Genomic DNA, 26,003 nt, shown 5'->3' with positions numbered 1-26,003 from the left:
TTTCCAGAGTGATTAACTTTCATTTTTCTCCTTACCACTGCTATTTAGCTGAGCTAGAGATAATCTCGGGAAAAAAAAAAAGGAAATTTCCTTAAAACACTATTCATTATGTTCAAAAATAGCCATAGTCCACTTTAGAAGTCAGTTAATGATAAATTTTCCTGAGCAAAATTCCCCTTTTAGTGATTTAATAGCAAAATGTTTACTCCTGGAAAATGCCTATTTCCCAGGGATTATTAATCATACTTTATTGGGAAATAATCTGTTACATAGTTTGTTTTCCTACCCCTTTTAGAAAACTGAAATGCTGAGATACTCATTTTTGCTATGAAAATCTACCCAGTAATTACCATATTTACTTTTCATTTATGGGGGAATAATCTGTTTTAATTAAGCCTAACTGAAGAACTTTTATCAGATGTAATTATCCCTTTCGATAAATATGTCTCCACTAATTACATTTAACCGTGGGATTTATAGCTCTTAAGTCATTTAGTAGGAAACATAATAAATCTTTAGTAATACATGCTAAATTACTATAAATTAATTCAGATCATTAACATAATAAACAAATTAGGATAATTTTGCTTAATTAGTTTGGGTGGTTAACTCAAAATCCCATGTAAGCTTCATGGTAATCTTGATTTTCACCATTATTACTGGAATGACACATTTTGAAACAAATCTATTTTAAAATTTAAATATAAATCTATCCCTTCTCTTAAGTCTTAATCCTTTGACAATTGATTATTTTCCAAAGAGGAAACATAATTGACTGTCCTTTAGTTTTTGAACTTTATCAAATTTTTCATAAAACTTTACAACCTAAATATATTTCAAATAAAAATATTTTATATTTCCTCCCTAAGTAAGTGAATTTTCATTTTCTGATTCAATAAATGTACCCCAATAAAAATCAACATATGTATTTATATTTTTGTGTGTATGTGTATGTTTGTGTATAAATGTATAATACATTTTAGGCACTTCTCTAGGAATCCTGAGCTTTAATTTAGGTTAAAGAAGGAAAAATTTGGGGTTGTCTGGGTGACTCAGTCAGTTAAGCATCCGTCTCTTGATTCTGGCTCAGGTCATGATCTCGTGTGTCCTGATATCAAGCCCTGTATCAGGCTTTGCACTAGGTGGGGAATCTGCTTGAGATTCTCTCTCTCCCTCTCTCTCTGCCCCTCCCCCTGCCCTCTCTCTCTCTCTAAAATAAATACATAAATCTTTTTAAAAAAAGGAAAAGTATGTAGCAAAAAAAGAAGAAAATATTAAACTAGGAAGCACTTAGACAAATTTAAAACAAATAAAAGTATGTTTTTCATGATGAGTGGAAACCTCATGGATATTCATTATCCCAAGTGGTGGTGCAGACAAAAAATTAATTACCTTCCAAAATAGCCCAGCTAAATTCAGAGATGTTAGCATTTGTAGATGCCAGAATCAGGACAAGTTATTAGAGAGGAAATATGCTGTGTTCTCTCTTGCTTCTGCCGAGCATTCCTTCTGTTCTTTCCACTTGTTTTCACCCAGGCAACTCTAGGACACTGCAAGATTCAGCTCAGGTGCGACCTTATCGAGAAATGTTAGAGAATAATCTATTAGGTGGCTTTTAACAGCACTCCCCTATTTGTTTCTGCATTTTCTCCCATACTAGATGATGAATTTCAGACACAGGTGGCCCTTCCAGACACAATAAGCCACAGCTCAATGAGGACAAGGTGAGCACGCATAGCCATTCGTCCAGGATGAAACTGCAGTGGCTCAACCTGCCTGCTGTTGGCTCCCTTGCTTGCATTCTTCTCTTCCATACAGAGAACTGTCTGGATACCCTTCTCTGGTTTACAGCCCTCCCCCGCCCCCCACCAGGAGGCTCCCTGGGTTTCAGCAGTTCTCAGAGCTTCAAGTAAGAGCCCTTCCTTCTGCCTGTACCTACCCATGCTCTCTCCAGCTGCTTCATTAATCTCTGCCCAGGGCAGCCTTCCTGACTCCTCTAAGATGAGAGGAGACTCAGGCAGCATCTTAATAACTGAGACACATAATAGTGTGTTTCTCAATAGTGAATAAATCACAAAAATGAACTATTGGGACTTCATCAAGATAAAAAGCTTTTGCACAACAAAGGAAACAGTCAAAAAAACCAAAAGACAACTGATAGAATGGGAGAAGATATTTGCAAATGACCTATCAGATAAAGGGCTAGTATCGAAAATCTATAAAGAACTTATCAAACTCAATACCCAAAGAACAAATAATCCAATCAAGAAATGGGCAGAAGACATGAACAGACATTTTTCCAAAGAAGACATCCAAATGGCGAACAGACACATGAAAAAGTGCTCAACATCACTTGGCATCAGGGAAATCCAAATCAAAACCTCAATGAGATACCATCTTACACCAGTCAGAATGGCTAAAATTAACAAGTCAGGAAATGACAGATGTTGGTGAGGATGTGGAGAAAAGGGAATCCTCTTACACTGCTGGTGGGAATGCAAGCTGGTGCAACCACTCTGGAAAACAGTATGGAGGGTCCTCAAAAAGTTGAAAATAGAGCTACCCTATGACCCAGGAATTGCACTACTGGGTATTTACCCCAAAGATACAAATGTAGTGATCCAAAGGGGCACATGCACCCCAATGTTTATAGCAGCAATGTCCACAATAGCCAAACTATGGAAAGAGCCTAGATGTCCATCAACAGATGAATGGATAAAGAAGAAGTGGTATATATACACAGTGGAATATTATGCAGCCATCAAAAAATGAAATCTTGCCATTTGCAACAACGTGGGTGGAACTAGAGGGTATTATGCTAAGTGAAATAAGTCAATCAGAGAAAGACAAGTATCATATGATCTCACTGATATGTGGAATTTGACAAACAAGGCAGAGGATCATAAGGGAAGGGAGGGAAAAATGAAACAAGATGAAAACAGAGAGGGAGACAAACCATAAGAGACTCTTAATCTCAGGAAACAAACTGAGGGTTGCTGAAGGGGAGGGAGGTGGGAGGGATGGGGGGGCTGGGTGATAGACACTGGGGAGGCTATGTGCTATGGTGAGCACTGTGAATTGTGTAAAACTAATGAATCACAGACCTGTACCCCTGAAACAAATAATACATTATATGTTTAAAAAAATAGTGAATGCATCAGAAACTCAAGATCGACATCTGAGTGTTGCTGGAGTGGGGATGGGAGGGATGGGGTGGCTGTGTGATAGACATTGGGGAGGGTATGTGCTATGGTGAGCTCTGTGAATTGTGTAGGACTGTTGAATCACGGACCTGTACCTCTGAAACAAATAATACATTATATGTTAAAAAAAGAAGAAGATAGTAGGAAGGGAAAAATGAAGGGGGGGGAATCGGAGGGGGAGAAGAACCATGAGAGACTATGGACTCTGAGAAACAAACTGAGGGTTCTAGAGGGGAGGTGGGTGGGGAGATGGTTTAGCCTGATGATGGGTATTAAAGAGGGCACATTCTGCGTGGAGCACTGGGTGTTATGCACAAACAATGAATCATGGAACACTACATCAAAAACTAATGATGTAATGTATGGTGATTAACATAACAATAAGAAAATGAAAAAAAAACTAATGATGTATGGTGATTAACATAACATAATAAAGAAAAACTATTGGGAGTACATCAAAATAAAAATCTTTTGCATAGCAAAAGAAGCCATCAACAAAACAGAAGGGCAACCTACTGAATGGGAGAAGATATTTGTAAATGATATTTGTAAATGATATTTGCAAATGAATATCTGACAAGGGGTTAATATCCAAAATATATAAAGAATTCATACAACTCAACACCAAAATAAATAAATAAATAAATAAACAATATGATTAAAGAAAGGGCAGAGCACCTTAATAGACATTTTTTTCCAAAGAAGACATGCAAATGGCCAACAGATACATGAAAAGATACCCAATATCACTCATCATCAGGGAAATGCAAATCAAAACCACAATGAGTTATCACCTCATACCAGTCAGAGTGGCTATTATCAAAAAGACGAGCAATAACAAGTGTTGGTGAGGGTGTAGAGAAAAGGGAACACCATGCACTATTGGTGGGAAAGTAAATTGGTGCAACTACTGAGGAAAACAAAAATTAAAAATAGAAATACCATATAATCCAGTAATTCTATTGCTGGATATTTACCCAAAGGAAATAAAAACACAAATTTGAAAAGATTAAAAAAAAAAAAAGATTGACATCTGAGAGACCCATCACACCTTCACGCTGCCTACTGTTTTAAGCACCCAATAAATATATTTATTTCATTCCTTCATTCAGTCCCTCATTTAGGAAACTTTTTGACAGGCACTGCTTTATATGTCTTTTCCCTTAAAAAAGATTCTCAACAAGCATTTAGGCTTCTCAAGCTGAATGATGTTGGGGGGAACAATAAGCAAATTTAGTTCCTGCCCTTAATGAGCTTGCCATCAGTTAGACTGCTCCATACTCTTCATTTTTGGTCCACTTCTCATCCTCAGAAAGGCTTTCCCTGACTTCCCAGAAGAGAATGGGGCTTAGAATTTTAGACCGCCTTATACTCTATATACTACCTCTATACTTTTCATGATATTTGATTAATATCTTTCTCCCTCAGTAAACTGAAAAATCATGACAGCAGGGACCACATCTGTCCTATGCACTGTACCATTCCCAGTACCTAACACAGATTCCCTCCATTGGTAAGCACTCAAGGAATGGCCAGTCTGAAATAAGAAAGATCAAGGGAGGAAATTGAGTTAGGCTACATTATATATTATAGCTAGCATTATAAAGTGGTTAGTGTTGGGTAGTCATTCAAGTACTGTACATATACAAATTCTTTTTATCTTCATATTAATCCCATAACATAGGAACTATTGTTACTTTATAGATAGAAAATTTACACAGACCCTATGGCCAGATACCATTGCTATTTTATAGATGAAGAAATAGAGATGATTAATTTACAAACATCACATTGTTAGCAACTGGCAGAACTGTGATTCCAAACCATGCTCTTAGTCACTAAACTGTATGCATTTGCTATCCCATTAGCCACAGCACAGTGGGCCAGAAACCAAGACTATCTCTAATTTTGAAAGCTTACCAGATTTTCTATGTATTATTATTGTCCACATTTGGGAAAAAATTAAAAATAAATAAATTTTTTTAAAAAAGCAGCCAGACCCCTACCTCACACCATAGACAGAAAAATCAATTCAAGATGGATCATATAGATGTAGACATAAAAGTAAAAACAATTGAATTATTAGAGGAAATAGGAGAATATCTCTGTGAACTTCAAGTAACACTTTTTAGAGAAGAAACAGAAAGCATAAACCATTAAAAAAAAAACTTAACTTGGATTTCATTCAAATTAAAAGCTTCTACTTATCAAAAATACTGTAAAGGAAATGAACAGGCAAACCACAAACTAAAAGAAATATTCACAATGTATATATTTAACAAATGACTTGTACCCAGAATACATAAAGAACTCCCATAACTCAAAAAATAAAAAGACAAACAGTCCCATAAAAAACTCGGCAAAAATATTTGAACAGACACTGAAAAAGAAGATACACAAATAGCCAATACACAGATGAAAACATATTTAACATTACTGGTCATCAGTGCAACAGAAATTAAAACCATGAGGTACCAAAACCCAACCATCAAAAATTTAAAAGCCTAATTACATCAAATATTAGAGAGAATATGGAGCAACTGGAACTCTCACACATTGCTGGTAAGAGTATAAAATGATACAACTTTGGAAAACTATCTGGCAATTTCTTTAAAATATAAACATACAATACCATAAGACAGCAATTCCATTTCTAGTTTTTTACACAAGAAAAATAAAAGTATTTGTCCACAAAAAGCCTTGTTCACAAATGTTGATAGCAGCTTTATTCCTAGTAGCACAAAGATGAACAAAAGTCAGGTGTCCCTCATCAGGACATTGGGTATATAAATTGTGTTATAATCATGCAGCTGAATACTAATAGGCAATAAAAAGGAATAATCTACAGACCCATGTAACAACATAAGTCAATCTCAAAAAATATTATGCTGAGTGAAAGAAACCAAAGAGCATTCTGAATGATTCAATTTATATGAAATTCAAAAATATGTAAAACTAACCTTAGTGGTAAAAATCAGATTAGTGGTTGTTTCTGCTGGAGGAGAGGAGGGAGGAATGATGGGGAAGGGGCATAAAGGAACTTTTCTGAAGTGGTATTAATGTTTTGTGCCTTGATATACTTTCATTAAAACTGATTGAATAGTATACTTAAGACTTGAGGATTTGGCTGTATACAAATTATACCACAACTTTTTAACACCATTTTTTTAACACAGATAATACCACCATTAAAAATAAGTGTGAGGAGGTAAAAGCACACAAATAAATAACCATTAGTCCATGAGGAAAGAGTGCCAGTGTTGCTCTGAACATAGTAGAAATTTTTGTTTTTATTTTGACTCAGATTACTATATTAACATTCTTTTGACATTTTATGATAAAATATTATTAATTGCTTGATCTCCAGGTAAGAGCAAATATTACACTCTGTGTCAGAGCATTATATCCTCCTTTTAAAAAGACATGGACTCCAGATATCTTTCCTCCCTTTCTCAGGGTGATAGATACTCCTAAAGACCCTGGACAGGAGCCACTGATTCATTGCCAAAGTTCAGAGAGAATGAAGTCATGGAGGCAGCTTAAATCTTACACACAGCGTAAGTTTACAAGGTCTAACTTAAAAGGATCTACATTTCTCACCAGCCTGCCTTCAAGCCTAGTTAGTGTCCCCCCTCCGCCTCCTGTGATGTGCATCTGTGCAGGAAGCCTCACTTGTTACCTATGGGGTAGAATGCATTCGTCATCCATAACTCATGGTCATCAATATAGTCATCACCCAGCTAAGTGGAAACATCAATCTATTGCCTCCTTTATTCTAGCATCCAGAATTCCAGTCTTGCTAAGGTAAATATGCTTTTTCCCAGCTTTCCTTACAGTTTAGGGATTTATGGGGAAGCTTTTCCTTTGCTAATGAAAAGGAAATAGATGCCGCTGGCACCGTCCTTTCCCCTACTTTCTGTTTTGAATGTGGATGGGATGCTTGGGGCTATAGCAGCTATAGTCCAACCATGAAGAACAGCCAATAAGCTAAGGATGGTGAAGCAGAGTCTAGAAAGTGGTCTAGGTTCTTGATAGCATGATTAAGCCTCTGCACCAATTCTAAACTGCATACTCCTAGAGTTCTTGTTCTGATGGTGGAGATACTAGTTGGGAAAGTTCAAGGGCATAGACACATAGGAAAAATGGCCCTGAAAGCATGTAAAGAACATGGAAAGAACAAAAAGCATAGGAAAGAACATAAAGGAAGTGGATAGCTCCAAAAATTAACTTTGTCCTGCACAGGCCCTACATATAACACCAGGTTCAAATGATTAGATAAAAACAAAGAGGAAGTCTAAAATGTCTTGTCTAGAATTTAAGAAAAAAAATATATTTTCTTTCCAACTTGGCAAAGGCCTGTTTTTTCCACCTTTTTAGAGTATGTCTGTGTTGAAAGAAAGAGAGAGTCAGAGAGAGACACCAAGCTATTCAGTACTCTGTGCTTTTTTTCCAAGCTCCTGAGCTTCCTTTTCTACATTGTACTTTGCTGTATTCCATCCAAGGGGCATCCATTAATCACCATCCCATTTTTGGCAGTGACAAGGTAGACAATGCATCATGCCAAAGATGTTGCTGTTAATAATTAATGATAATTTCTGTAATGGGGAGTGACACATTGTATTATACCCAAGCTCAAGATAACTGGGCCTGCCATCCACTCTTGTTCTGACTTACATGATGAACATGACAGACTGAGCCTGATACAGGACAGAATTGGAGAGGTGGGGGTGCAGAAACAATCATTTCACCCAGCGGTTGGAGAAAGCTATGTTTCTAAAACCCATCCTGACTCCAGGAAGGTGTGGGGTCCCCAGATAAGGGAAATTATGACATTTTAGAAGATAAAAGTTCACAATTACCTCTGAAATAATAAGCTAATTTATTCCACAGAGAGGTGCGAAAGGGCAACCTCAGAAGACAAAGTGGTCCACATCCATTGTCCTGTTAATCTCTGAAGAGGTAAATGATGGTATAAAAGGTATTTTTAAGAATCGAGGAGGAAGAGGAAGCCCTGCTCAGTCCATTCTTGAGCTCTCTACTTGTTGTCTATACCAGATTTTATGCAATCCTAGCTTGCATTAGAATGTGTGGCACTATCAGCCTCCCCAACTTCTCCTGCCCCAGAACTTCTAAATTGGAAGACCCTGGATTGGCAGACACTTGTTAATTGTCTACCCAATATCAAGTGCCTTTTCTCTCTTGTTATTATAACCCTAATTTTGTATAGGGCACCAATGTGCCCAGCTAGATGTTCTCTTTTCCAGGTTTCCCCTGCAGTTAAGGGTTGCAGTGTGACACAGCTCTGGTCAATGAGAATAAGTGTAAGTCTCTGATGAGAGCTTCAGAAAAGTTTGCATATATATATATATATATATATATATATATATATATATATATATATATATAAAAGATAAATGCTTCTAGCACCATGTTACCCACTTCTTTCTGACTTAAATGACTTAAATGTGTACACTAAAGTCTGGAGCTGCAGCCACCCTCTTATAGCCATAGCAATGACCCAAATGCTAAGGATAGCATAATACAGCACTACAAAGAATCTGGGTCTTTGATGACATGGTTGAGCACAGGTCTGTGCCACATGTCCCCATGTGGTTCTATATGAAGGAAACCAGTCCCTATTTGTTTAAGCCACTTCCACGTGGTTGTTTTCTTACCTGAAACCAAATATATTCCTAAGTGACATGGATGAATTTGAGAACTGTAACTTTAAAAAAGCATACAGATGATTGATTAAATGTCTAATGCACATTTGGAATGTAACATATTCAAAACAGAACCCTTGATTCCTACCTACCACCCCCTCTCCAATCCCTTCCCAACCATAAAAAGAAAACCCCATGTCTTCTCCTAGCTTACCCCCATCTCAAAGTGTAGTAACAGGCATTATACAACACTTACCCTGTTGTTGGTGCCAAAAACCTAAACGTCATCCTTGACTTCTCTTGCCTGACATCCACTTCAACTGCAAGAGTTATTACCTCTAAAATATGTTCCTAATCCACCTGCTTCTCTCTCTCTCCATTCTCACCCACTTCTTCAGTCCTGACTGACACGTCCTAACTGGTTCTTCCCCAGAACCAGTCTTTAATCATGCAAGTTAGAACATGCCATTCTCTGATTAAGACCCACTAAGAGCTTCCCATTGCACTTGGACTAAATCCTTACCATGGCTGGGAAGCCTTGCATCACCTTACCCTGCTACATCTGAAATCTCAGTTTATTAGTGACTATCCCATCACTCACTGGGCTTCAACCTCTCTGGACTTCTCTTTGTTCCCTGAACACAACAAGGTCATCTATGTCTGAGGACTTTGCACTAGGTCCCCTCTATCCAGGGTGTAACGTGCTCATTCATATTATTTAGATCTTGGCTTAGAATACCACCTTCTCAGACTTGCTTTCCCTGGCATCTCTTTTGAAAGCAGTCCCCCATTCACACTCTATGATATCATTCTGCTTTTTGCTTCATAGCACTTGTCACAATCTGATATTTTATTGTTTATTTATGTTAATTGATTTATTTTCTGATTCCTGCCATTAGAATGTATGCTCCTTGAGTGCAGGAATTTTGTTTGTCTTATTCCTTGGATAATCTCCAGCACTTAGAATGGTGACTAACACATAACTAGCTCTTATCTAACATGTGGATAATTTTATCAAATGTATGATTTACATCCATACATCCATGGATTTACATCCATGGAACCACTTAAATATAACATCCAGATTATTTATTTAATTTTTCTTTTACATTGGATGTGGATGAAGAATATTGATTTCAGTCATGATTTCACTGACCTCAAATAATATGGTCCTGATACTGCTGGTAGCTTATTGATCACTCTTTTGAAAAACAATAAAGGACATTTTATGTTGGATTCTACTGTATGCTGAAAAAAAATTTCCCCACTGAATGCATTCTGAATTTTCCCTCTTATTACATCTTAGGAAAGCACCTAAATCTAGTTAGTTTCATAAAATATTCAGAGGTCAAAATTCCTGAACTTGCCGAGTGATGACTTCCAAGGACTCATTCTAAAGTCTATCATTCCATTTGCCAATAGCTATAAAAACAAAAATCTAACATTGACAGGCCAGGGGATAAGTAGAGTCATTTAGTTTGAAAGATAAATTATACCAATAATGTACATTATCACATGCTGAAGAGTCACCAACCTGCTTCAGTTCAACTTTGTTAGCAAATTACTCATCTTAATTACTGCCTTCTTTTTCTTATCTCATTTTTCCCTAGTCATATTAATGGTTGCATAATAATATTAGACAATGTTCACTAAGCTTAACTCTAAAAATAATGGCTGTTTTAAATCAGAGTTAATTAGTATGTCAGGAAGTTCAGGTAATTATGGGGCCCTGTGATTTTTTTTAAAAAAGATATTGGGTAAAAAGGCACTTTAACAAATGCTACATTCATGATTTCATAAAGTATTTTTAATATTTTTCTTAAAATTGTCACTGAAAACTGAATAACATGAGTCTTCAGTGATCATTTGTCATTGCTAACTACAGGTGAGTGAGCTCTCCCTAATCCTGCAATCACTGTGGAAAATAGATTTAACATTAATTTATGAATCTCAGTGTCATTTCTCTTCCAGGTTTAACAGTGAATCATGGTTTATACTATTTATATTTCATCACACATAAGGAAGGTTGTCAGGAGCAAAAGATCAGAGTAACATAATTCTCCTCTCCTGCACCCTCATGAGCTGCTGCTTGAGAATGCTCACTGGTTTGAGGGGAGTTGGAAGGCACACTGTCCTTGGATGTATGTGGGAAATGTTCTGGGACTTCAAGGGGAAGGAGCAAATGTACTGAGCGATACCTCTGAAAACTGCATACATACGGAATAAGCAACATCCATAAAAGGCCTGTTATCTTGAGTATCATGTCCTGTAAACTTGTCCATCTAAAAGTCCTCTGAGGGTATCCATGAGCCCTCTCTCAATCCTTCACAAAATAATCAGAAATTCAGAGCAATCAAGAAGGGAGAGCAAAAATAGTTTGTCTTTGTTTCACTGGCTCCTGAAATACATTCCTGTCCATAAAAAAATACATTCCTAGGGGTGCCTGGGAGGCTCAGTCGTTAAGCATCTGCCTTCGGGTCAGGTCATGATCCCAGGGTCCTGGGATCGAGCCCCACATCGGGCTCCCTGCTCAGCAGGAAGCCTGCTTCTCCCTCTCCCACTCCTCCTGCTTGTGTTCCCTCTCTCACTGTGTCTTTCTCTGTCAAAGTAAATAAAATCTTAAAAAAAAGAAATACATCCCTATTTCTTTAAAATCAACACTAGAAAAGAAGACAAAAATAAAAAGAATTGGGCAACAAAAATAAAGAGGGTTCCTTGGTACATGGATAGATTTTCAAGTACATAGTAAGCCCTGAGTCACTGGGTTAAACTATTAATAGTTTATTAGTAGGGCAACAAAGAAATTATGGGCAGTCAGACTTGCGATAGGCCTGGTGAGGGCAGTGATACAGGTGCTGACTGGGGAATAGGGAGATGGTCCATTAGTCTTCATGACCTACTGGGAAATCTCAGATGGAGGCTGATCTCAAATTGAGAGACAGCAATCTATAATACCGCTGAATCAAATTCCCAACAGGGTAAAATTATAAACATTTTTAGTCTGTTAATATTTATTGAGTACCTACCAAATGCAAGGCACTATGGACTGCATAAAGATAGTGGCCTCCTAAAACCCCCTTTCTCTCTCTTGTAACAACATGCCACAGTGATCCTAGTCAATTGTTTAACTGTCCATCTTCCACATCAGACTGCCAACTCAAGGGCTTGTCTATCTGTGTGTATCCTGACCCCACTACCTCTCCAGTACCTAGAACATCGTAGGCACCCAAAAATGTGTTTGAATGGGTGACTAGAAGCTCATAAAATGGTTTGAGAGATAAGACACAAACACTTGTTATTTAAAATAAGAGAATAAATATCACAAGATAGCACATGATGAGTTGCCAAATGAAAAGTAAGACAAATCCTAAAGAAGAGGAATTTCAGGGCAGGCTGGACTGGGGACTTCCTCAGGTTTTCAGAAGAACCCAGACACTAAGTCTGTTCCATGTTTTTCCAGGACAGAGACAGAGGCACCCATGCAATAGGGGAGGAATAGTAGGAAAAAGGAGGGGCCAGTTGGGAGGAAGAAGAGGAGATAACCTATCACTAGGGTCTCAACTGCCACCATGTTTCTTTTTCCTTATATTTTAGGTATTTCACGTATAAATTACATGTATAACTAGTGTAGCCAATAAGACCCTGGGCTACAGTCATTTTAAGGAGGAGTTGAGGACTGATACTCAAAAACCATTAATCAATTTAATTAATGAGTAAGGATCAAGCACTTACCTTCATACTCTCATTTAATCTGAATGGCGATCTATGAGGTGTCATATCCCCATTTTGTGGATGAGAATACTAAGCCTCAGAAAGGTTATGTGAAGTAGACAAACCACAATCCAGAACAGCTGACTTCCAAAACATAGCCTTTGTATTCAACCCAAAGTAATAACATAGTCAGAGGCTAATCCTGCTAACCAAACAAGTGAACTAAATGGCCCTTAGATGGTAAGCTGATACCAAACTACATTTACTCAAGACGTGAGGAACACATTGCAGTGCAGCAGGGCTATGGACTACTGAGAAGCTTGGAAAACAATGAACTTGCCTAAAAATACCAAAAGCTGGTACAGCAATTACTCCAAAATCAGAAGGTTTCAAGAGGGTACAGGGTCTAAGAGTGGAAGAAATGGCAAGCATGAGAGAAGATGGAGTCTACTCCACACTGTGATTCCTGTCTTGCCAACAAGATCCTTGCTGAAATCATTGCCCCTACCACCTCTCTCTGACAGTTCTCATTTAAAGATTTACTCCTTGGCCTACGAAATGCTATTTTTCTATCATCAATTACCATCACTTTCCTTTAATTCAACTGCAAAAATATGTATCAATTACCCATCAGGAGAGAAGGCAGAGTGCTAGCCCTCATGTGCAAAACTGCACAGAGCCAGGTCCCTGGTCTCAAGGATGAAATGAAAAACAATTCAACACACCTGGGTGTACTCCTAGTGGAGTCACCAAAGTATTATAGGAACACATGGAAAGAAGTGATCAACTTTGCCTCCCAGTTAGTTTCCTGTTCTGTCACTCAGCACAGGCCTACCTCCTCACCAATGCCATTAAGAGCCCCTCAGTTTTGACTGCTTTCCATCATTGTGGTAGACGTAATGGCCACCAAAATATCTACATGGCCTCATCCCTGGAACCTGCGACTATGTTATGTTACATAGCAAAAGGGACTTGCAAACGTAATTAATGTTACAGATCTTAAAATAAGGACACTATCCTGAATTAACTGGGTAGACTCAATCTAATTTAATCACATGAGCCCTTTACAGAACTTTCTTTGGTCAGAGTTACAGACATGCAGTAGAAGGAGAAGGCAGAGAGATTTGAGATAGAAAGGGCAATGGGATGAGGAATACAGACAGTTCTAAGAGGGAAGAGAGGCTCCCAGTTGGCAGCCAGCAGGAAATTGGGACTTCAGTGTTACAATGACAAGGAATTGAATTCTGCCAACAATCTCAATGAGCTTGGAAGCTCAATGGGAAAAGTGGACTCTTCCCCAGAGTCTCCAGAAGGAAATGTAGTCCTGCAGATACTTAGATTTTGTCCTTGTAAGAACCTAAGTGAAGAACCAACTGAGTCATACTGTACTAAACTTCTGACCCACTGAAACTATGAGATAATAAATTGATGTTGTTTTAAACCAAGTTTTTGGCCTTTTGTTACAGCAGCAATAGAAAACCAATACATTGTCAAAAATGTTCTTCTGCCCTCTTTAGACATAATTCATTTTTAGGTCTTGCTCTAATGCCATGCATCTGTAAAGCCCTCCCAACCTCCACAGGAAAACAAGCTCTCCTCCCTCTGGATTCCTGTCTAGCTTGGCTGGACTTTCATTAGGGCACTTATTTCCCTCCTTTGTACTATTATTAGCTATTTTCATGACTGCTCAACTAGGTTATATATTGTGTCTGGTTCAGTTTTATGTCTCTCACATACCCAGTTACATTGGCATAGATGGAATGAATAGTCAATCAGTCATTCAGTATATCCATATTTAGTATCCCTGGGTGTATGGCACTAGCAGGCATTCACGTCTTTTTGGCTGGCACCCAGAGTAGTGGATGTCAGTCCAAGACAATTCATGGTGAGAAGGGCAGTGTCATACAAGTAGAACAGCTCATTAGTGATCAGTTGACACCATTTTATTATCCTATATTGACTGCTTTTTAAATGCAAATTGAATGCTTTCATGAAAACTAAATTGAAATACTACATTGGAATTAGTCTTGATAAAAGAATATCACAGTTTTGATGCTGAGACCATCACCTGCACAGTTATAAATTAGTAGTGCATCAAAAGCCAACTCATTGTCCCTCAGTTATAAAAAGACAATTTAGTGTTTCAGCAAACCCAGTAATTCATTAAGAGACATAGCAAGTAACTGTATGAATAAAGAGCTAAGGAGTAAAAATGTGATACTCATTCTTTGGAATGAGCTAACACTTTAATATATGAATTGTGTTTTCTTAGAATTGTCACCCAATTTATCTGAGTAGCTAGTTAGCAGGGAGGCCAGAACCATCTGGAATAGAAAAATGATAAATTCTCTTTTAGAATGTATGATAATACTACATAATTCTAGTGATCTTATGGTGAAGGTGTGGAAACAGATGTCAGGCATCATACATTTTGGCTAAACCCATTTTGCACTAACGTTCATCATATGTTATAATTATTAAACAACAGAACACATCTAACCTCCAAGCAAATTGAGAAATCTCATGTGATCCCACAGTCCTTGACTCCAAGGAGAAATCAAGGCTCCCAGTGGATATATAACCATGAAATATGTCTATGTGTATGCATTATTATTATTATTGCTGTAATTGCTTCAAGGGATGCACTCTCTCTAGGTTAAAAAAAATCTATAGGGAAGTCCTGATTTATCTCATCACTACAAGGTGTCCTCCATACTTGAGTAGACTGAAATATTTATCCGTTTGTTAAAAAGGAAGTGTTAATTGGCCAATCTGGTTAGACTCTCTAGAGGGAGAACTGGATGGATGGAAGGTTGTTAAGGGGTACAAACAGATCAGAAAAAGTAAATCACAACTGTAAATCAAAACGCAAAAAATTGTTAGAGAGAAGAGAAAGTAATTGATGGAGCATAAAATGCCATAAATTACGTTTTTGCTAACAATGACAGTGATAAGGACATTGGGAAAATCACCCAATCCTTGATTGGCCGGGGATCCGATTGCAAACAAGTGTCAGTAATTGTACTGTAGGGTCTATAGAATGGAGTTGCATTAGGCCATAGTCTCTAGGGTTTTCCTCATTCATTCAACCAACCAGAAATCTCTAAGTGTCCTCTGTGGCAACACCTTGGACCAGGTAGTGTGGAGATGAAGAAGTGAATCAGAAGTAAATCCTGTTCTCAAGGGGTCTGAGCAGAAAATATAATAGGAGTAAAGAGAGCAGTGATTTTCAAACTTTTAGCAAAAGTAATCTCACGTAAAACTCCACCAGGTAAAACAGATAAAAAATGTGTGTGTGTGAATATATCTTCTAGTTGAAGTGGAAGGTCAAAGTCCTGGATTCCAGATGATTTAGCATCTCCTGCCATGGTACTGGGGGATCCTGAATCATCTTGAACTCTGCATAACATCATTTTGAAAACAGTCACTGATACAACCAATCAAGAAAGTGACACACTCTAAAAAGGAACAAGGAAGTTCCACAAGAAGACAGAGAAAGTTGAGACTATTGCATGTTCATCTGCAGTGCTTGGAATAGTCCTATCCAATAGAAATTTCTACAATTGGAAATGTTCTTTATCAGTGCTATCCAGTAGAAGAGCCACTAGCCAGATAATAGTTATCAAGTCCTTGAAATGTGGCCAGTGTGAGTGAAATGAATTTCTAATTTTATTTAATTTTTTTTAAAGATTTTGTTTATCTGACAGAGGGAGAGAGCACAAGCAGCGGGAGCTGCAGGCAGAGGGAGAAGCAGGCTCTCCGGGGAGCAGGGAGCCCAATGTGGGGCTTGATACCAGGACCCTGGGATCATCACCTGAGCTGAAGGCAGACACTTAACCAACTGAGCCACCCAGCTGCCCCTAATTTTATTTAATTTTAATTAAATAGTCACATATGCTTAGTGGCTGCCGTACTGTACAACAGAGAGAAGGTCTTCATAGAGAAAGTAGCAGGGATTGGGAAGTGAGCAGAGTTCAGAGATTCAGAGGTGGACAAGGAAAGGACACTCCAGGTAGAGGGAACTGAATAAGGAAGACAGGAACATTTTCTCCCAAAAGAAATATTATTTTTCCAAAAGAATTCATATAAAATGAGTTAGAGTTTTTATCTTTGGGGACTTTAGTCCCTTCTATCCAACAATATGGAATTGCCAATGATTTGACTGGTTGACACACAAAGGATATTACTTTCAAGATAACTACTCAGTCATAGTTTTGCTAATTTGCCTCAAAGAGAGCAAAAACAGAGAGCAGGAACCACTAGCCATCAGCCCAGGAATGACAGGCTTTGATCCTGAGGTAATATTTGGGACATTTGCCCTCTGATTTACCGTTACTCCATGAGTCTGTGGACTCACACCCTTTTAATACCATGCACATACAAGATGACCTAGAACAAATCATATAAACTTGCTGTATTTTGAACCACTTTTATAAATGAGTATGGGATCAACCATACTTTTCAGTCAATTTTTTGCCCACAATAATCAGTATATTATGTGATTGAAGGGCATCCAATCTGATTCAGTTGAGAAGATTCATTTGTGAAGATTGACTACTTTTGCCCAATATGTCAATACAGCACCAATTATATAAAATTAAGATGATTCTTAGTTTGAGTCCCTTGACAATCAAGATAAACAAACCATAAGTGCTATGGCTCAACTAAAAGGTTACAGAAGAAAACCACAGGAAATTTGTCTAATTTTTCCTTTGTTTTTCAATTATCCCTACCCTGCAAACCCTTAAACCTTAAACCAACACAAACTTGACGCTCAAACTGAGCAAACTCAACTCTGAAAAGAGACAGAGGAAAAGGAGGTATTTATGAATCAACAAAATTCACCTTTACCAAATTGTCAAGGTCTCATGATGATAGAAATAACCATTTATTTAGAGTTTACAGAAGTCTTGGTACTAAGCATTTTGTAAGTCATTTCATTTCATTCTTACAACTCCATGTGGCATGGCTATCATTATTACCATTTAATAAACAAAGGAACTAAGGCTTAGGAGGAAGAGCTGAAACCCTGGCCAGTCTGACTCCAAACCCTGTCTTCTTTCCACTATGCAATACTGTGTCTCAGCCACCTCCTTATTTTCTGCTTGATTTTGAAACCAATTCCAGCCTGTGCTTTCAGTAAAGGAAGAGAATGAGCAGTTATTGAGTATTCGCTGCAGATGCTGTGCTGTTTTCATTCAGTCATTCCTTCCTTCGATTGACTGATTCATTCATTCAATCATTCATTCAACAAATATCCATTGAGTGCCTCCTCTGCCCCAGAACTATTCAGTGATTATCAAGGTAAGTACCTGACCCCTTACAGTATGTTTTAGTGGACAGAGACAAATAACAATAAACCAACAAACAAGCACACAAAGAAATAACATAGCGTGGGGGGGGGGCAGAGCAAGATGACGGAGGAGTAGGAGACCTGGATTTTGTCTGGTTCAGGAATTCAGCTGAATAGGGATCAAACCATTCTGATCACCTACGAACTCAACAGGAGATCGAAGAAGAGAGTAGCAACAACTCTCTGAACAGAGAAGTGACCACTTACTGGAAGGTAGGACGTGCGGAGAAGTGAATCCGAGGCGATATTCGGGAGGAGAGACGGCAGGGGAGGGGGCCTCCGCTTCTGGCAAGTGCTAGAGCCGCGGAGCACAAAATCGGAACTTTTAGAAGCCGGCTCCGCGGAGGGACGTCGCTCCAGTGGCTAAGCGGGAGGTGGAAACCTCGCAGGACAGTGTGGTCTCAGGACCCTCGGGGTCACAGAAAGACAGGGGGTGCCTGAGTGCAGAAGAGCTCCCAGGTATCGGAGCGGGGAAGCCGGCTGCAGAGACGGAGCCCAGGCGCGGGCTCTCAGCTCGGGGTGGCCATAAACTGTGATCCGCGGCCCAGTCGGGCCCCTGCTCCTCCAGCAGGGACCCAACAAGCGGCAGATCCGGGGAGACTCCCCTTCCTCCCCCAGGAGGAGCGGCGCGGGAGCGCACTGCAGGGATCTGCTGGGTTTGGAGACGCCACACGGGTCGGGTGCCAGAGATAGAAACGCTCGGTCACAGGCCGGGTGAGCACAGAGTGCGGCCGGAGACCAGGGAGACGGGAGTGACTGCTTTTCTTTGGGGGCGCACTGAGGAGCGGGGCCCCGAGTACTCAGCTCCTCCTGGAGGAGATTGGGAGGCCACCATTTTCACCCTGGTCCTCCAAAGCTGTACCGAGAGCTTGCAGGGAACAAAATCTCCTGAGATCAAACCCGAGCAGCTTGCTTAGCCCGGACCGAAAAGGGCGGGGCAATTCCGCCTCCGGCAAAGATATTTGGAAACCACGGCAACAGGACCCTCCCCCAGAGATCAGCATGAACAGCTAAGCAAGCCAAGACCAAGTTTACCAATCAAGGAGAACGGGAGAACTCCAGCGCTAGGGGAATACTGCACATAGAATTCACGGCTTTTTTTACCATGATTCATTAGTTTTTCAAAGTTAATTTTTTTAAATGGTTTTTTTAATTTTTCTTTTTCCCCTTTTCAACCAACATCTTATCAATCCCTTTTTTTAAAAAAACATTTTTTATTTTTCATTTTTAGAGTCATATTTTATCCCTTCATAGTAGTTACCCTTGTTTTTGGCATATATATATAAGTTGTTCTCCTTTAAAATTTTGATATACTGTTTCTTCTAGCAGATCAAAATATACCCTAAATCACTAGTGTATGGCTTTGTTCTAGTCTCCTCCTGATCACATTCTCTCCCTTTTCTTTTTTTCGTTTTTCTTTTTCTTTTTCTTTTTTTTAAATCTTCTTCTTTCTTTTTTCAAACAACTTCTTATCTTATCAATTCCTTTATAAAATCCTGTATAATTTTCATGTTTACAGTCATCTTCCATCCCTTCATTGTATCAACCCTTATTTTGTACATATATAAGTCTTTCTTCCTTGAAAATTTTAGGAGGCACTTTTTTCTAACAGACCAAAATACGCCCAAAATCTAGTGTGTGACACTGATCTATGCACTAGCCTGATCATATTGATCATATTCTGGTTTTTTTTTTTGTATTGTTCTGTTTTTGTTTTTATCTTTTTCTTTTTGTTTTTTTTTTCTTTCTTTCTTTTCTCTTTCTTTTTAGTTTCTTTCCCTTTCTTTTCCCCTGGTTTCAGGTCTTTTCTGATTTGTATAGAGTATATTTTCTGGAGATGTTGTTACCCTGTTAGCATTTTGTTCTCTCATTCATCTATTCTCCTCTGCACAAAATGACAAGAGGAAAAAAATCACCTCAGCAAAAAGAACAAAAGATAGTGCCGTCACACAGGGACCTACTCAATACGGACATTACTATGATGTCGGACCTAGAGTTCAAAATCATGACTTTAAAGATACTAGCTGGGCTTAAAAAAGCGTGGAAGTTATTAGAGAAACCCTTTCTGGAGAAATAAAAGAACTAAAATCTAACCAGGTCGAAATCAAAAAGGCTATTAATGAGGTGCAATCAAAAGTGGGGGCACTAACTGCTAGGATAAATGAGGCAGAAGAGAGAATCAGCGATATAGAAGACCAAATGATGGAAAATAAAGAGGCTGAGAAAGAGAGAGAAACAGCTACAGGATCACGAAGGCAGAATTCGAGAGCTAAGCAATACGATAAGACAAAACAACATTAGAATAATTGGGATCCCAGAAGAAGAAGAAAGAGAGAGAGAGGCAGAAGGTATATTGGAGCAAATTATAGCAGAGAACTTCCCTAATGTGAGGAAGGAAACAGGCATCAAAATCCAGGAGGCACAGGAACACCTCTCAAAATCAATAAAAAGAGGTCAACACCACGACATCTAATAGTAAAACTTACGAGTCTCAGAGACAAAGACAAAATCCTGAAAGCAGCTTGGGAGAAGAGATATGTAACCTATAATGGTAGAAACATTAGATTGGCAACAGACCTATCCACAGAGACCTGGCAGGCCAGAAAGGACTGGCATGATATCTTCAGAGCACTAAACGAGAAAAACATGCAGCCAAGAATACTATATCCAGCTAGGCTGTCATTGAAAATTGAAGGACAGATAAAAAGCTTCCAGATCAAACAAAAACTAAAGGAATTTGCAAACATGAAACCAGCCCTCCAAGAAATATTGAAAGGGGTCCTCTAAGCAAAGAGAGAGCCTAAAAGCAGCATAGATCAGAAAGGAACACAGACAATATACAGTAACAGTCACCTTACAGGCAATACAATGGCACTAAATTCATATCTTTCAATAAGTTAACCTGAATGTAAGTGGGCTAAATGCCCCAATCAAAAGACACAGGCTATCAGATTGGATTAAAAAATAAGACCCATCCATATGCTGTCTGCAAGAGACTCATTTTAGACCCAAAGACAACCCCACATTGAAAGTGAGGGGGTGGAAAACCACTTACCATGCTAATGGACACCAAAGGAAAGCTGGAGTGGCAATCCTTATATCAGACAAATTAGATTTTAAAACAAAGACTGTAATAAGAGAGGAGGAAGGACACTATATCCTACTTAAAGGGTCTATCCAACAAGAAGATCTAACAATTGTAAATATCTATGCCCCGAACATGGGAGCAGCCAATTATATAAGGCAATTAATAACAAAAGCGAAGAAACACATTGACAACAACAATAATAGTGGGGGACTTTAACACCCCCCTGACTGAAATAGACAGATCATCTAAGCAAAAGATCAACAAGGAAATAAAGACTTTAAATGACACACTGGACCAAATGGACTTCACAGACATATTCAGAACATTCTATCCCAAAGCAACAGAATACACATTCTTCTCTAGTGCCCATGGACCATTCTCCAGAATTGATCACATCCTAGGTCACAAATCAGGTCTCAACCGGTACCAAAAGACTGGGATTATTCCATGCATATTTTCAGACCACAATGCTTTGAAACTAGAACTCAATCACAAGAGGAAAGTCGGAAAGAACTCAAATACATGGAGGTTAGAGAGCATCCTACTAAAGAATGAATGGGTCAACCAGGAAATTAAAGAAGGATCAAAAAAATTCATGGAAACCAATGAAAATGAAAACACCATTGTTCAAAATCTTTGGGATACAGCAAAGGCGGTCCTGAGAGGAAATGTATATAGCAATACAAGCCTTTCTTAAGAAACAAGAAAGGTCCCAAATACACAACCTAACCCTACACCTAAAGGAGCTGGAGAAAGAACAGCAAATAAAGCCTAAACCCAGCAGGAGAAGAGAAATAATAAGGATCAGAGCAGAAATCAATGAAATAGAAACCAAAAGAACAGTAGAACAGATCAACGAAACTAGGAGCTTGTTCTTTGAAAGAATTAACAAGATTGATAAACCCCTGGACAGACTTATCCAAAAGAAAAGAGAAATGACCCAAATCAACAAAATCATGAATGAAAGAGGAGAGATCACAACCAACACCAAGGAAATACAAACAATTTTAAGAACATATTATGAGCAACTCTATGCCAGCAAATTAGATAACCTGGAAGAAATGGGTGCATTCCTAGAGATGTATCAACTACCAAAACTGAACCAGGAGGAAACAGAAAACCTGAACAGACCTATAACCACTAAGGAAATTGAAGCAGTCATCAAAAATCTCTGAACAAACAAAAGCCCAGGGCCAGACGGCTTCTCAGGGAAATTCTATCAGACATTTAAAGAAGAATTTAATATCTATTCTCCTGAAACTGTTCCAAAAAATAGAAATGGAAGGAAAACTTCCAAACTCATTTTATGAGGCCAGCATTACCTTGATCCCAAAACCAGACAAAGATCCCATCAAAAAGGAGAATTACAGACCAATATCCTTGATGAACATGGAGGCAAAATTTCTCACCAAAATACTAACCAATAGGATCCAACAGTACATTAAAAGGATTATTCACCATGACCAAGTGGATTTATCCCTGGGCTGCAAGGCTGGTTCAACATCCGCAAATCAATCAACGTGATACAATACATTAACAAAAGAAAGAAAAAGAATCATATGATCCTCTCAATAGATGCAGAAAAAGCATTTGACAGAGTACAGCATCCTTTCTTGATCAAAACTCTTCAGAGTATAGGGATAGAGGGTACATACCTCCATATCATAAAAGCCATCTATGAAAAACCTACAGCGAATATCATTCTCAATGGGGAAAAGCTCTCAGCTTTTCCCCTAAGGTCAGGAACGAGAGAGATGTCCACTCTCACCACTGCTATTCAACATAGTATTAGAAGTCCTAGCCACAGCAATCAGACAACAAAAAGAAATCAAAGGCATCCAAATCGGCAAAGAGGAAGTCAAACTCTCACTCTTTGCAGATGATATGATACTGTATGTGGAAAACCCAAAAGACTCCACCCCAAAACTGCCAGAACTCATACAGGAATTCAGTCAAGTAGCAGGATATAAAATCAATGCACAGAAATCAGTGGCATTCCTATACACCAACAACAAGACAGAAGAGAGACAAATCAAGGAGTCGATCCCATTTACGATTGCACCCAAAACCATAAGATACCTAGGAATAAATTTAACCAAAGAGGCAAAGGCTCTGTACTCAGAAAACTATAAAATACTCATGAAAGAAATTGAAGAAGACATAAAGAAATGGCAAAACGTTCCATGCTCATGGATTGGAAGAACAAACATGGTGAAGATGTCAATGCCACCTAGAGCAATCTACACATTCAATGCAATCCCCATCAAAATACCATCCACTTTTTTCAAAGAAATGGAACAAATAATCCTAAAATTTGCATGGAACCAGAAGAGACCCGGAATAGCCAGAGGAATATTGAAAAAGAAAAGCAATGCTGGCGGCATCACGATTCCGGACTTCCAGCTCTATTACAAAGCTGTCATCATCAAGACAGTATGGTACTGGCACAAAAACAGACACATAGATCAGTAGAACAGAATCGAGAGCCCAGAAATGGACCCTCAACTCTATAGTCAACTAATCTTCGACAAAGCAGGAAAGAATGTCCAATGGAAAAAAGACAGTCTCTTCAACAAATGGTGTTGGGAAAATTGGACAGCCACATGCAGAAGAATGAAAGTGGACCATTTCCTTACACCACACACAAAACTAGACTCCAAATGGTTGAAAGACCTAAACATGAGACAGGAGTCCATCAAAATCCTATAGGAGAACACAGGTAGCCACCTCTTTGACCTCAGCCGCAGCAACTTCTTCCTAGAAACATCGCCAAAGGCAAGGGAAGCCAGGGCAAAAATGAACTATTGGGATTTCATCAAGAGAAAAAGCTTTTGCACAGCAAAAGAAACAGTCCACAAAACCAAAAGACAACTGACAGAATGGGAGAAAATATTTGCAAATGACACATCAGATAAAGGACTAGTATCCAAAATCTATAAAGAACTTATCAATCTCAACACCCAAAGAACAAAGAATCCAATCAAGAAATGGGCAGAAGACATGAACAGACATTTTTCCAAAGAAGACATCGAAATGGCCAACAGACACATGAAAAAGTGCTCACCATCTCTCGGCATCAGGGAAATCCAAATCAAACCTCAATGAGATACCACCTCACACCCGTCAGAATGGCTAACATTAACAAGTCAGGAAACAACAGATGTTGGCGGGGATGTGGAGAAAGGGGAACCCTCCTACACTGTTGGTGGGAATTCAAGCTGGTGCAACCACTCTCGAAAACAGTATGGAGGTTCCTCAAACAGTTGAAAATAGAGCTACCATACGATCCAGCAATTGCACTACTGGGTATTTACCATAAAGATACAAATGTAGGGATCCGAAGGAGTATGTGCACCCTGATGTTTATAGCAGCAATGTCAACAATAGCCAAACTGTGGAAAGAGCCAAGATGTCCATCGAGAGATGAATGGATAAAGAAGTGGTATATATACACAATGGAATATTATGCAGCCATCAAAAGGAATGAGATCCTGCCATTTGCAACGACGTGGATGGAACTGGAGGGTGTTATGCTGAGTGAAATAAGTCAATCAGAGAATGACATGTATCATATGACCTCACTGATATGAGGAATTCTTAATCTCAGGAAGCAAACTGAGGGTTGCTGGAGTGGTGGGGGGTGGGAGGGATGGGGTGGCTGGGTGATAGACATTGGGGAGGGTATGTGCTATGGTGAGTGCTGTGAATTGTGCAAGACTGTTGAATCACAGATCTGTACTTCTGAAACACATATGCAACATATGTTAAGAAAAAAGAAGAAGAAGATAGCAGGAGGGTAAGAATGAAGGGGAGTATAAGTCGGAGGGGGAGACGAACCATGAGAGACGATGGACTCTGAAAAACAAACCGAGGGTTCTAGAAGGGAGGGGGGTGGGGGGATGGGTTAGCCTGGTGATGGGTATTAAAGAGGGCACATTCTACGTGGAGCACTGGGTGTTATGCACAAACAATGAACCATGGAACACTACATCAAGAACAAATGATGTAATGTATGGTGATTAACATAACAATAAAAAAATTTTTTAAAAAAGAAAGAAATAACATAGGGTATGTCAAGTACTATAAATAATGGGGGGGAAGAGGTGGAGGGCAATAATGTAACAGAGAGTGGCTGGGACAGATCTACTTTAGATAGGGAGCTCAAAGGCCTCCCTGAGATCATATATTGAGCTTTGCTTTTAGATTCTACAATCAAAAGATGAGAGCAAATATTCCAAACTGAGGGAGCAGCATGTTCAAAAGTCCTGGGATGACCAATGTGGCAGGGGTGTGGGAAACAAGAGTATAAGTTACATTCAGACTGGTAAGCAGGAGCCATGCAGGCAGTTTGTTTAGATTCTTTCTAGTCTATGTGCAGGAGGAAGCCATTGGAAGATTTTAAGCACTAGGGTCATATGAAAGGATTTACATTTCTAAAAGGTCACATCAGTTGTAATGTGGGAAAAAGACTGTAAGGGGCATATGCAGAAGCAGTTGCCCAGTTGGGACCATGTGTATGAAAGCGTAAATGGAGATGAGTGGACAGATTCGTGGAGTATTTTGGAGGCAGAGCTGAGAGACTTGTGGATTGGATTGAAGGGTGGGGAGGGCAATAAGGGAAAGAGAGGAATCAAGGATGACGTCTAAGTTATTGGCTTGAACAGTTAATGGGTGGATGGGGTACCCTTTGTTGAAATGAGAAAGGCTAGAAGAAGAGAGGTTTGGGAGTTGCATGAGAAAAAGGAAAAAAGACTGAGAAAAGAAAGATTCTTAGGTTTGTGTTTGAACAACTAAACCATTATCTTATTGAATCTTCAGAGCAACCCAGTAGTCATTCCTTTTTCTCACATAAGGAAATTGAAATTCAAGCAAGTTCAATAAAGTGCCCATGGACACTCAGCAAGGAAGTGCTAGGACTGGGGTATGAGCCAAGGTGTCTGATTTGAAGAGTCCACACGTGCACATTCTACACACCACTGCCTCCA

At 39.0% G+C, this 26,003-nt stretch overlaps 1 long non-coding RNA gene across 1 annotated transcript in view; it reads right to left on the bottom strand.

Annotated features, from left to right (window-relative positions):
* Positions 1-1,397: 1,397 nt before the first annotated feature.
* LOC113918940 overlaps positions 1,398-26,003 on the bottom strand; it is a 278,736-nt gene continuing 254,130 nt past the window's right edge. Inside the window, exon 4 of the long non-coding RNA XR_003518731.2 lies at positions 1,398-1,575. This is a non-coding gene — a long non-coding RNA (uncharacterized LOC113918940). The remainder of the gene's footprint in view (positions 1,576-26,003) is intronic.

Source organism: Zalophus californianus, chromosome 1 (assembly GCF_009762305.2).
Source record: "Zalophus californianus isolate mZalCal1 chromosome 1, mZalCal1.pri.v2, whole genome shotgun sequence".
Classification (NCBI taxonomy): Eukaryota; Metazoa; Chordata; class Mammalia; order Carnivora; family Otariidae; genus Zalophus; species Zalophus californianus.
Note: the sequence above shows the minus strand (reverse complement) of the source record. Positions and strands in the feature narration are given on the sequence as shown.